The sequence below is a fragment of the Taeniopygia guttata genome, chromosome W (assembly GCF_048771995.1).
Source record: "Taeniopygia guttata chromosome W, bTaeGut7.mat, whole genome shotgun sequence".
In the NCBI taxonomy this organism is placed as follows: domain Eukaryota; kingdom Metazoa; phylum Chordata; class Aves; order Passeriformes; family Estrildidae; genus Taeniopygia; species Taeniopygia guttata.
In genome coordinates, this window is record NC_133064.1 from 1,545,729 (window position 1) to 1,560,402 (window position 14,674).

Below are 14,674 nucleotides of genomic sequence, written 5' to 3' on the forward strand. Positions count from 1 at the left end.
CGATGATGTCTGGAGATTTCCAGGGAGACAGCTGGAGGTGCAGAAGTGATGGAAAACTCTCACAGGTGGGTCCCACTGGAGGTGTGCTGCAGGCAGGGATGTGCATCCCTTTCCTGAGGGAAAAGGACATGCAGAGGCCACTGCTGAGGCTCTGAAAGGAGCGGAGCTTCTGCAGGAGAGATGTTCTGCCTCAGCACAGGCCGGGAGCGCATCCAGCCACCGCCTTGTCCTGCTTTAAAACATCAGCTGGAGCCTGAGCTCCGGGGGGTGAAATCAGCTGAGTTCCAGGGAACTCTGTCAAGTGACTCCAGACACAGCCCTGGGCTGGGGGATGAGGGTTTTAAATAGCAAGTTCTATAGAATAGAGACCTGTCCTTGTCCTGATCCCACTGAGCTTCCCTGGAACCTCTGCTGGTTCCTGACACAGCTGGTGCTAAAGTGGCAGCTCTGCATGGGAATTTCCACTCTCCACGAGGCACTGTCAGGTTATTCCAGCAGGAATTCAGCAGGGAACCTGGGGCTGTGGGCATAATTCATCTGTACTAGCAAAGCTGATACTGAACCCCAAATCCCGGCACCACGCAGAGAACAATCTTTGTGCAAAATCCCCTGGGTGAGGAAGTTTCAGCAGCCAAATGTATAGAATGATCTAAATCCCAGCAGCCGGCATCCCCCAGAGGGACAATCCAAGTGCCAGGGTGGGAGCCCTTGTCCTTCCCCTGCTGCTGGTGGGACAAATTCCCCTCGGCACAGCTGGCTGGGCGGGAGCTGAGAGCAGGAGGGGCGGGAGCAGGGATGGGAGATGAGGCAGCTGGAATGTCACCTGGAGCAGCTGAACACGTTCTGTCCCTGCAGCAGCCAGGAGCCAAAGCAGATCCCTCCTGGCCGGGCTGGAGGGCAGCTGCTGCATCTGCTCTGGGGGAAAACTCCTTGCCCCTGCCAGGAGAGCTGACTCTGCTTTTCCTCCAGCTCCTGAGCAGTGTCAGGGCCACAGGGAGGGAGTTCAATCCCAAAAAATCCCCACAGCCCCCAGAGTGAATGATCCAGGCAGAAAAAATCAGCATTGAGATAAAAAACTTAAAGCTCTGTCAAAAAGGCTGTGACAACAGTGCAGTGGGATTCCCAGGAACCTTCTGGTTTGCTCTCGGAATTCTCTTGGTTCTCTTTCATGTATTTTTAGTCTCTCAACGGGCAGCTTGAAGAATTTATTCTGGGACTTAGAGGTTGAGCAGGGTGGGCTCTGGATTGACCTTCGTCTCTGGTGCCACTTTGTGTGAACAAAACTTGGCCAGGCTGGGTGAACTCATGGCCTCAGCTTTCCCCTCCAAAATGTCCCTCACTTATTTCCCTGCGGGTGAGCTGGGATTTGGCCCCAGACTGTCACTCCTCACCTCCCCGTGCCCGCACAGTGTCCGTTCTGTTCCCCACAGAGCCCTGGGGACACCAGGGGGTCCCTTTGCCTTCTCCCGCCCCTTTCCAGCCCGAGGCTCCTCTGCCCTTGTCCCACACAGCACAGGGGCACAAAAGGGGAAAGGCTCCAGAAAACATTTCTGCAATTAACCAGCAATTATTTCAATTCCCCAGTGAGAAGAACGTGAACTCACAGCCACCGAGGCCTGACAGGTTCCTGCAGTGAGAGCTCAGCGCTTGTCTGCAGAGGTGAGTGCAGCACCTGAAAGGAAAAAAACACAGGGGAAAAATGTGATTTATTTTGCTTCAAAGTTATTTCAAGTTCTTAAAGCCCAACCAACTTTTCTCTTGAATTTGGTTGGGTGAAACAGGAGCAGTGGGCAGAGGTCGTGCCATTGATGCGGACGTGCCTGATGCTTGCTGGGGCAGAAAAAGTAGATTGAGCTCACCTTATGTCAAGCAGTTATTAAAAAAGATTTATAGCTCTTTAAACATAGCACCCTTTAATTACCATAATGTTTCTTCCATGAGTTTAACTAATTCTCAGTGTATTTTATAAAACTTAAAATAACACCTCCTCCCCATAAAACACACTCATCAAGCATTAGACAAAAAGTCCTAGTTCCAGTCTCACGCTCCCACATCTAACCAAAGGAGACCTTCCCCACAACCAAACAAAAAATCAAAATAACATACCATACAACTCAGCTGTATCCAAAAACCCTCACCTTTATTTCCTCCAAACGCCAAATACTCTTCAAATTCTAAATCAAAAACTCTCAGAAAAACAACAAAAACCATCAAAACCTACTTCAAAAATAGAAAAGCCTAACCATATAAATATTTTTTCAAAGCCCACAAAAAATATAAAACAATCTAATCAATATCCTGCATTTAAAAAAACCCCACTGTACAAATTAGCACCATTTGAAATGTAACATAAATAAAAGATCTTTTACTAAGAAACATATCTCCCAATAAATAAAACCACCCTGTAAAGATATAAGTAATAATCATAACTCAACCAACTAAAATTTCTTTAAAACCAAAAGACTTAAAAAACCTTCAATATTTATAAATAATAACATTCAATATGTTAAGTGTTAATAAAATCAAATAAAATTAAATGTCAATACATTTAAATAAATACATTAAGTTTCTTTTTATCTATTAAAATTAAGTTTATTATTCCTTACTATCAAAATTCCTTCAGTCTAAATTTAAATCTTATTTAATATAACTTATCCTAAATTTTATCAAAGATCATTTCTCTAAACTATACAGTATATGGTTAATTTTCTTAAAAATTAAAACAACTCCAATGAAAACAACTAAAAGAAAACACTAACAAACACCTATTCAGAAGTAAAAAAAATACAGTGTATTATATGATCACTTTCATCAAAAATTCTGCTCTTCATTACAATCTGTACTCTTTTTATCTTTTATAAGTAACACCAAAAAATAGCAATTACTATTCATATCACACTATTTAAAAATTTTACTCTATTTCCTTAATATATAACTATTTTTTTAAAGTTATCCTAACTTCTTCAAACACATACTACTAATATACTAATTATATAATATAAATATATTCATTTTTATAATAAACAATATTTATTAAATATGATTATAATTACAACCAACTTTCATATACTTTATCTCTTTATATAATGATCTAAAAACACATAAAATTTCTAATTCCTACTTTTTTATTCTCAACTTATACCGCTCTTACACCAAGTTAACTCTCTAACTAATCTCTACACTAACTCTATAATTTAACCTAATGTTATCTCATCATTTTAAATATTTTTCAAGATTAAAAAAAAGATATTTCATTAAAAACCTCCTCCAAACTGTTAATCTTATCAGTTTCCTCAGTTATTATTACAAAATCACTTCAATATAAAATCCAACTACAACATTAATTTCTTTTTCTAAGTTTCACACTAAGTAATGACTCTCTCCTACATTTCCTGCACCTTCACACTCTCAATATCCAAATCCAAACTCACAATCCTGTCCATAACCACTTTCAAATCCTTAAAAAAAAGGTTACTATATTCAAAGCATCTCAATTCTAAAAAACTTCTAAAAAAATCCAATTATTACATAATGTAATTAATCTTTAATCCTAACATTTTTACTCTTAACTACTACTTTTAAAAACATTCAATAAAAATATAGTAAGTAACATTCACCAATTAAAATTTAAACTATAACCTAACCCTAACTCTACCTAAATAAAATAATTAACAACAAACCCAAATATTTTCTACGTCAAAAATAAATTAAAATAATTTTAACTTAACAATTTAACTTTATCAATATAACAAATAAACTTATTTTTTAAATAAACTTAAAAAATCATTATCCACACATAAATATTTAACTTACCACTAATTTAACATTTATCAACTGTTATAAACTCTAAAATAATGTACAATCTTTTAATACTTACTAATTATATCATTTCACCTATGTTACTAAATATAGATATTTAGTAACATAGGTTACTATGTTACTAAATATGTAAATACAAGTAAATATGTAAATACAAGTAAATTACACAAGAATTGCAACTTACACCTAACATCTTGTACTACACCCACCAAAATATATAAACTTTAAGTTTCTTTATAAATGTAAAAATCAATATTATAAAAATCTTATTTAATAACTTACCAATTATAAAATTCTATCAAATATTATACCTCTACTCTATTTACTTTATTTACTTTTAATTATATCACTTTACCAATTAACCAATCTAAAACAAACGTTTAAGTAACTTTAACTGAAGTTTCAAGTTTACATACTTTGTATTTATCTAGCACTACTCAAAAAATCCATTCTTGACTTACTTACCTAATATACCAATAAAAAACATTACAAATCACCCATATAATTAAAAAGCCCTTATATAAAAATAGTTAACAATTTAAAACAAAAAAGTCATTTATCCATCAATAGTAACCAAAATAGAAAAGTAATTTTAAGCCTTGAAACTTAAAAATGGTAGCATCACTTTTTATACCACCTATTACTTCAACAACAACGCTAAAACAATTAAATCAGTTAAAATATTATCTAAATAAACAATCTAATTCTACATCCCCTTACAATAAATAACATTTTAAAAAATATAAAAATATTAAATATGCAGTTTAAAAAAAAAACAACAATAAATTTTCTTTTATTAACACACAAATATAAATATAAAAATTTAATAAAATGTATAAACATATCTATTCACACAAAATCTACTTATAAAAATGTACAACTTTAAGAAATATCAAAAATAAGAATAACTAATAAAAGATAACAATAAATAAAATTTAACACCATAATTTAAAAATCTAATGCCAAAATTATACATTTTAATTATATTATTATAATAATACTAATGATAACACCTTCTGTATGTTAATTTATGCAACAAATGCTTAACAAATCCATTATTAAAATTTTTTTTTCATACAGAGAGAGAGGGGAGACGTGGGAATGGGAAAACCAGAAACTCCCACAGACACTGAAAGATTTGATCTGCAGCCTCGGGAGAAGCTGGGATTGATGTACCAATACAAGACACGGGCATTACGCAGGAAAAGAATAAAACAACATAAAATAACTTCTGTTTCTGTGGCTGTCAGTAGGAGCCTGCCCCGAGTGAGTGAGAGAGGAAACTGTGTGGGCACGATGGGGAAGGGTTTGCAGGGCAGGGCTGGGGCTGTGTGCGCTACACTGAGAGCTGACAAGTTCCAACAGAAGGCATTGAACAAAAGTACCCTCAGTGCGGCAGAACTGAGCAGAGGTGCTGGGTTCCAAAAGCCAAATAAACCCCGGGGTTAGAAAGTTCTGGCCTGCCTTGGAACAAAGAACTTGTGGCTGCTCCTGAGCCGCAGCAGCTGCTCGCTCTGCAAACCCTCACGCTCCCAGGCGGGTGCTCACCTGAGCACTGAGCGCTCCCGGCCCAAGAGCAGTCCCATCCCTTCCTTGCTAACAGCACAGGGAGAAAAAATGAAAAAAGATCACTCTGGCCAGCAGGGCTCTCTCTCTCTGCGTGGGTTAGGGGCAGGGCCCTGCAGGGAGCAGGGCGCTCCAGCACCGACAGCCCGAATCCAGAGCAGATCCACGGGGGAGCAGCGGGCTGGGGACAGCTGGGGACAGCAATGAGCAGAGCCCATCAGCCTCCCTCTGGGGCTGGGACTGCATTTAGCACACAGCTCATACCAGCTGTGGCACTTACACACCTCAGACTCCTTACCACAAACCAGTTCTGGTCTAGCTCTCAGGGTGACCTGCACCTCCTCCCCAAAAACCACAGGAATTAGAATTTCCTGCTGGTTTTACAAACTTCACGGCAGCTTTGCAAATGCAAATCCCAGCAGGTCCCTGCTTTCCAGAGCACCCATCCTCAGCCATCTCCACTTCCCTGGAAAACCTGCTCCAGCCCCGGGCTGTACCAAGGTGAGCACAAGTCTGGAGAGGTCAGAACCCTCACCTGGACTGCTGCACTCGGAGCGAGATCCAGCTACAAATGGAATTCCAGAAACAGCCTCCAAAATGTTCCATAATCACACCTTTAAAATGGCTCCACAGGGCAACAGCTCCAGTGCCAGAGCAGCACCTGCACGAGTCCTTGTGCCAGCCCTGGCTCCCTGAAAAACACAATAAACCAACATCACACAGGCCTTGTTTGCAGAATTCCTGACCCAAACCCTCACCTTTCCTGCCCAGCATTGAGGGAAATCTGACACAGTATTCACAGGTAACCTTTGCTGAGAGCAGCCATCACCCCAGTCCTCCAGCCTGGGCAAGGTTTTGCAGTGAATGGACCCAACTTCTAACCCTGAACCTAAATTTCTGTCAGCTTTTGTTGGAAAGATACTGGAGAGAAAATCATACAACAGATTTAAAACATTGCATGAGGAATAACCGGCCCAGACAAAACCAAACCAGCCCATCTCTGCTCCACCCCATTTCTCCCAGTTTTGGGAGAAATACTGATATAATTTGTAAATACTCTCCTTCCCTGCTGCACTGTCCTTCACTGCACGTCCCTGGAGAGGATTTACTCCATTTTTTGTGCCCAGCAGCACCTCTGCAGCCCAAATCCCACTCCTCGCAGACACAGCCTGAGCAGAGCTCAGGCAGTGTTCCCAGCAGCGGATGCAATTCCGAGTTCCCTGGATTGCTCACGGGGCACTCGCAGCAATCTCCCCTCAGCCCAGACTCTGTGCTCAGAGGGAAGCGCAGCCCGATGGGACACAGCTCTGGCACCACATTCCCCTTGTTCCTGCTGGCCTGGAAAGCCACAGATAAACCCAGTCCCTCCGACCTTGCACCCTGAACCCCAGGAGAGCCGGAGCTGACCCCAGATCCCGGCGCCCTGCACGGCTGCGCTGACACCAGCACAGGCTGAGCGCCGCCCAGCACCCTTCCTCATTTTCCTCCCTCTGCTCCCAAATCCTGCCAGCCCTCCCCTGCAGCTCCTGCCCCAGCCCCAGCAGAGGCTGGCACCCAGCCCTGCAGCAGCTGGCAGAGCTGGGAATGCACCGAGAGCTCGGCTCCCCGGGCTCCCAGCCCCAGACCAGTCCTTGGGTGCCCGAACAATGCCCAGCCTGCCCCCCTGGGCACAGCCAAACACCACAGCTCCGTCAGCCCCAAGGAACTCTGGCATTTGCCTCTTCCCTGCTGCCCTTTCCCAGCACACAGGGGTACGGCTGGGCTGTCAGAAATGGCATTCCCGAGGCACTTAATCCCAGCGGAGAGGAAAAGGGGAACCCTGCGTCCCTCTGACTTACCCCACAGCGTGGGCAGGACCAGGAGCCCTCCAGTGCACACCCCTGGTGCTGAAGCCTCTTGGCTCTGGCTGCTTAAACACTGAAGCTTCTGGCAAAGATGGGAGGAGCTTAATGATTTCTCCTGTCCTGAAAGAGAGGAGGAAATGAACATTAAGTCCACTGTGGAAGCCAATGGATCCCGGCTTTCACACTTCTGCTGTGATTGCTCACCAGGGGGTTTTATCCGTGAGAGGGGACACCAATTCAATATATAAAAGCATTTTTATTCCTAACTATTTCATTAAAAGGAAGCTCATTTCTCTATTGCATTCTTAGCCTAATTTTAACAGAACCATTTTTATCCCAGGCCCCACTTGTCCGTCATTCAATCCTTTACCAAGGGTACTTTATACAAAGGAAGGGATACCTGGTGCTGTGTCACAAGAAATCCCAAAGAGAAAAGTGTCCAAAACCTCACAGAGAAAGGTTTCAAGGCACTCCAGTGCACAGACAGCTGCTCATGCCTTGTCAGGCCACACCAGTTCTGTCACATCCACCTGAGCTGTGCAGGCGAGGCAAAGGCTGCCCTTCCTCCCAGGGAACACTGTCTGAGACCACAGAGAGCCATCCTGGGTGAAAAGAATGAAATGAAAATGTTTTCTGGCAGAAAATGAGTATCTGTAATCAGAACCTCTGGACAGATTTAGTAACACCACTTTCAGATGACAAATACAGGCCATGCCCATCCTTCCAGGCCAGGTGAAACCAGGAAGGAGAACTACAGGAAAAGCAGGAAGACAGAGCCCCTTATTTGGATATATATAGAATGCCCCTGGTTTGGTGGTTTGCCTTTGCTCCTAAGCTTTGGCTTCACCCCTCTCCAGAGGAGCAGGGAATTCCTCCAGGGTGAGGGGGAGTCTGGTCCCACTCCAGGATGTGTCCAGTAAAGAAGGGAAGTTCTTTAGAGTAAGTGACCAGTGTTTTTGTTACACACAAAAATCAAACCAAACAAACACTGAATTGGACTACACTGAGCTGCAACACAAAGTGTTCACAGCAGGCAGAGGCCAGAGGAGCACACAGCACCCAGAAGTACCATTTCACTTGGTTCTTCTGCTCTCATGCATTTTAATTCTGCTTTGCTTCACAGCTGCTTCTCTGCCAAGGCCATTTCCATTTTCAGAAGCCTGTGTCACGTGTAGCCGAGGCTTAAACATCACAGGATCTATGTGCACTTCAGTGATCTTACACTAAGTACCTCAGAAACCAAAAGAATAAATCCAAGACTTCAGCTGGGTTAAAAATACCAGAACAACAAATAAGCAAACAAAAACCCAAACCCGCCTTTCCACTAGTTTTAAAAACAGAAGTCTTTACAACCAGCATAAAATGAATGTAACATTTGGATCCAAGCAGAGGTACAATTTAAATGCCAGTATTCTGGAACTGCTAATAACTCTGCAAGTATTTACATGGGTGGATGTGTTACTGGATGGAAAGAATATAATGCAAGAAAGAGAAGATTAGCTGTGTTTAGGATGGGAAGAAGATGATTAAAAAATACCTTTTGTCTGGACGCTCATGCAATCATCTTCTCTTGACCTCAGGATGGCTGCCAAAAATGGAGAGCGCTGTATGACCACCATGTGTAGTTTGGAGAGCTTGACTACGCTCTTAGTGAGGATTCTTTCATGTATAGTAACTGGATGGCAACGTTCAGGACCTTCAGAAATGTTTCATCTCTGTAACGGTACCTTTGGGAGAAGGATCACAGAGAAGTCAGACTGTAACCAAACCCAAGAAAACCCACTTGAAGCTACAAGTTGGGTAAGAAATGAGAACTTGGCAAAGAAAATTAACTTGGCAAAGAAAATGAACTTGGTGAAACCAAACCAAATTCAAATGAAAGCACTTACTTGAGCCCTGTCTTCACAAGGTCACACCAGTCATCTGGGTCCACTTCTTCAACCACACACTGTGTGCAGCAAGTAAAAACAGGTGTTGGTTTACATTTGGCACATGGAGCTTCTACAGCAATTTTTGTTCAAGGGACACACTAAGAACACGCAAGCCAAACGCTCACGTGGGATGATCTGAGGGTAACAGGGAAAAAAGCTCTTGGATACAACAATCCTAATTCCTGGCTCAAAAGAAACTTGTTGGTCTGGGAGCAGGGGCTGTATGGAATCAAAAAGCAAGCTGGGCTGTAGGTTCCAAAAACCCAGCGGCTCAATACTCTTCAAACGCCTCAAGTGCAAAAGGATTCGCAACTTGACAAGTCAAAGCGAGAGCCTGGAGCAGACTGACAGCTGCACATCCCAACAGTCCTGGGAATGCAGGTGCCAACCTCGCCAGGCTGGAAACACCCTCAGGATGGGATGGACCCTGTGAGGTGGCCCCAGGGCCTGCAGAGTCAGCCAGGTCCTACAAGGGAGTCTCAGCAAAAGCCATGAGAGCGCAAAGGCATTCACTGCCCAGGGACCTTCAGTGTTGCGTGTCACGGGGATCCCTGTTCACTGAACTCAAACCAAGGCAACAGTATACAGAGGGAGTGACCAAGTAGTGTTCTTCAAGATCAAAGTCTGATTTCTATTCCTGATCAACCAGACTTTTGCCCCAGACTTCAGATGGCATGGCAGATGGGTCTTGGCACAAGTATCTCTATCAGCTTCTTTTAAAAAAGAAGGTGATAACTTAAATTTAAAAATTAAATTAATTAATTTATAATAATTTAATTAATTAATTTTAACTTTTTTTTTTTTTTAATTCCACTGGTAATCTTTGATTTCTTACTCCTAAATACCTCAAGCTCACACATTCAAAGGCGATTCGTACCAGAAAGTCATCATCAAGAACACAAAACTGGATTCTCATAAAGGATTCTCAGGACTCGGAAAAAGCTATGAAAAATCCACGGAAACCAGAATCCACAAAACAGGAAATCGAGTCCAATCTGTATTTACAAAATCTACAACTGCCCAATCACACATATGCATACAGTCCCTCTGTGGCAAAGCAGATAAGCAGTCTCACCAATAATTCCTCTAGCCTCAGCAGCATGGACCTCTCCACTTCTTGCTTGCCTTCATCTTTACTGCTGCTGTACATGGCAACTAACCCCTTTACGCAGGCTGAGAAGAGATGTCTCCTCCAGGAATGCAGCTCCTCTGAGTTTTTAAGCACCGTGGATATGGCATCTGCCACGGCCCAGCTGCAGAGAGATAGCTGCTGACTTTCTTATTAACATTTTAACTTGGTTTTGTATATCTTAAAGATGTCTTGCTGCCAAAGTGCAAAGCAACAGATTCTCGGAGGAGAGGACGCTGTTAATGCTCCCATTCCTATCACACTGATTCCCAGGACAAACTGAGCCCTGGGGGAGGCACACACACACACACGCTGCCCACCTCTCTTCATTGCCTGCTCTCTCCGGAGCAGCAGGAAGGCAGTCCATCAGGTTGTGCAGCCCTTTGCTTCCCGGAGGTGGCAACAGCTTGGAAAGAATTTGCAGTTTCACAGTGGCCTCAGGGTCCTGAATCGCGGCACCGAGCTCCTTCCACAGGGCTTTCCTCAGGACAGGTGTGACAGCCGAGACAGCTGTGGGGAGAGCAGAAGGCACAGGTTCCTCCACCTGCAGCTGTTAAACAACACACTAAACCTAATTTTTTTCTAATCCAGCCCCAGACCACTCAATGTCTAGGAAATGATGCTACAGCAGCTGCTAATCTGTTACAGAGAAGTGCTACACAGAGGCTCACTTCTTTACCGTGCTGACAAGGCCTTATCACTGCTTGACCTCGTAGGCAGAGCTACAGCCCCATTCAGCCTGTTCCTGCCAGAACAACTGACATTTGTTTACAAACCAACAAAATAGTTATCCCGACCTAAATACACCCATAATGCCTCAACCCATTCCCGGGAGGGCGGCAGGAGGGGCGGGCGCAGCCCTGTTCCGACGCCGCTCCGCCCCGGCCCGGGAGCGCCGCGACCGCCGGGCCGCCCTCGCCGCTGCCATCCTTCCCCGGCGCTGCCGCGGAGCCGCCTTCACCGCTCCCCTCTACTCACACACACCGCCCCGCTCGCCGCTCGCCGCCGCCCCGCGCCCGTCTCGGTGGTAATTGGAGCCGCTCTGGCCACTTCCGCCACATCTCGGTGGGTTTGGAGCCGCTCTTGCCGCTTCCGCCCCGTCTCGGTGGCAATTGGAGCCGCTCTGGCCACTTCCGCCCCGTCTCGGTGGTTTTGGAGCCGCTCTGGCCGCTTCCGCCCCGTCTCGGTGGTTTTGGGGCCGCTCTGGTCCCTCCCGCCCCGTCTCGGTGGTTTCGGCCGGGCGCTGGCTGTGGGGCTGCAGTACCGCTCTGTGGCCACAAGGCGGCAGCACCGCCGCCCGCCACAGCCGGGGGCCGCCGCTCGCCCGGAGGGGAGGCAGGGGGAAAAGAGCGGCGGCGATCGATCCCCTTGGGAAAAATCCTCCGAAATAAATGTCCCAAAAAATCCCGCACAGAAACTAAAAGACCCTGCCTCGAACCAAATAACGCCGCCCCGCCCCAAAAGCCCTTTCTTTTTAACCTATGTATATTTCTACGTTGGTGTTGTTTATTTCTAGCTGTACGGCAGGGAGGCGGTGGGAACGCACGGGAGGGGACGGGACGGGCACCCAGCGCGGCAGAGGCAGGGGCCGCGCCCAGGATGGCGGCCGCTGCAGGAGCTGGGCAGAGAGAGGCGAATCTGCCGATGCCGGTCGGCGCCTGCTCCAAATCCGACCGCCCGCGGAGCCGCTGAGCCCACAGCCCGTGTGCGCGGCACGCGAGTCCGCGACACGCCACTGCCGAGACAGCGGCCGCGGGCGGCGGCTGCAGCACCGCTCTGTGTCCGCAAGCGCTGCCACCCGCCCCTCCGGAACGTCCTCTGAAGCAAATGCCCCAAAACAGCCCGCGCGGAAAAGAACGCCAACAAAAAAACCCCTGCCTCTAACCCCATAAGAACCAAAAGAAAAAACCTTTTCTTTCAAACTGCATCTCAATATATTTTATTTTTATATTTTACATATTTATATTCACATTCGGATTTATAATGCATATTGATGTATAATTGCAATTTTAATAATTTCTTACATTTATTCCTATTATATTTTATTACAATTTACATTTTTATACATTGCTTAATATATTACTTACATATTTCTATAGTTAGATTTCTATTTCTAAAAGGTTTATATTGCTTAAAATAAACCCCTGCCTCTATCCAAGTAAAAATCTTTTTAAAACCCCTTATCTTTCAATCTGCGTTTAAATTTATCTCTATTTTTCGCATTTATATTCAAATTTACATTTAATATGTAGATTGATGTATGGTGTTATTTATATTCTATCTATACGGAATACTTATTTTCATTTCTATTTTATATTTTTATATATCTCTGTATACATTGAATATATATTTCTATACTTAGAATGATATCAAAAGAAAAGGTATATTCATTTTTCTTCCATTAAAACCCTGCCTCTAACCAAATAAAAACCAAAAAAAGCCCTTTCTTTAAACGATACTTGAATATTTACATGTTTTTTTCATCATTATAGTCACATTTGCATTTCTACTTTATAGTGATTGTTTATAAATATATATCATATATATTAAGGTAGCAAGATAGACTATTATTTATATTATACTTCATAGATACTGCTAATATTGATTTTTACTTACCTTTGAATTTTTTATATTGATCTTAAGGTATTTACGATGTATTTCTATACACAGATTTCTAATTTTATTTTATTTATATTTATAGATTTTATAAAAAACCCCCTACCTACTACCAAATACAAAATAAAAATCCCCTTTATTTTAAACTATATTTAAATATTTCTACCTTTCTATTTTTGATTTGTACAAGTTGTTATATATTCGATTACAATATATTGAGGTACCGTATTTCGATATATAATATTTAGGACATAGAATGTGTTAAAATAGGACATACACAGTAAAATATGCATTATGTACTGTATTGATTTCTATTATTTAGTAATTTTTATATTTATATATCCACATGTATTAATTATACATCTCAATATGGATATTTTATATGGATTTTATTTATATTTATAATCTATATTTATCTGTATTTATATAAACAAAATACTATATATCAAACAATATAATACCTAATAGTAGTGGATAACATTATTCATGTTACATGTTTTATTCATGTTTTCCGTTTATATTTAAAATTGAAGTTTTATATTCCCATTTTCATATTTATGCATGTGTTTTGTTTCATTAGAGTTACAGTTAGAACTCTGCAGTTATAATCCAATTCCTAAAAATAAAATGCCATAACAAACAGCATCGAATAACCAAGAATACCATCCAAAAAATTCAGAAAGGCTCCACCAGCCAACCAACTACCAGCAAAAAAACCCACTACGCTCCTTTCACTAACAGTTCTTATCACATAACAAAAATGAAACATTAATTAAAAAAAAACCACCTATAAAAACCCACACAAAACAAAAAAAAAACACTAAAAAGAAAAAAACTCTTCAACTAACCTCTTATACTCCAAACCATACAACAGATCCCAAATGTTTCTAAAAAAAACCCAAACAATACCCTACCACTACACTAACTCATCAAGAGAACCCAATACTCTAAAAAATTAACTAAACTCCCCCCAAATAATTACAGATATAAAAAAAATCGAAACCATGAAGAAACAAAAAACTCACCACCCAAATAAAATACCTAGCTATAAAGATCCACCATAGAAATACCCATGTTCCCAAAAATCAAACTAATAAAAACCAACAAATACATCCAACTACAAAAAAAAATATATATTCACAACAACAAAATAATAATTCCTAACTCAAGGACCTCAGAATGCCTTAAACCATCAAAACACAAATACCACCTAGAAATAAACATGTCACCAAAAGAGAAAAGTAACCATAAATAATAACTCCCAAATTGTCTGAGACAATAAAACACACAAAGCAATCAAACAAGACAAATAAAACCCCTACAACATAATAAACAAGAATGCAATTATCAATATTGAAAAAACCTCAATAATTAACTACAGGACACTACCTCAAACCAACCAAAATAAACCACTACATATTCACGCCAATAAAAGCCTCCACAGCCGAATTAAAAACCTACCCTCTACTTCATGCTATGACCCATAAAAAACATTATAAACCTTTAAAAACACATCCTTCAAAAACATAAGAACCCATGAAAAAGAAATCCAACCACAAGACTCAACCCAAAAAAAACACTTGTCATGAGCACCTGAAGCAAGAACCGTAACAAGCAAAAAGCACACCATGGCCCTTCTCCTACACCGACTATGAACAAAAGAAAACCATCCAGTAAGTTCCTCAAAACCACCACAGCAAGGAAGGCTGGAAAACGAGAAGCCACGCTCCTGGCACCGGTCCGTTGGCCAGTTGGTGATGGAGGTATGA

General features: G+C 42.2%; 1 long non-coding RNA gene across 1 annotated transcript; it reads left to right on the forward strand.

Annotated features, from left to right (window-relative positions):
- The first annotated feature begins 1,543 nt into the window (after window positions 1–1,543).
- LOC140682078 (uncharacterized) lies at window positions 1,544–5,047 on the forward strand. The gene is made up of 2 exons (XR_012053325.1): window positions 1,544–1,659; window positions 4,900–5,047. It is a non-coding gene; the product is annotated as an uncharacterized lncRNA (long non-coding RNA).
- Window positions 5,048–14,674: the final 9,627 nt, after the last annotated feature.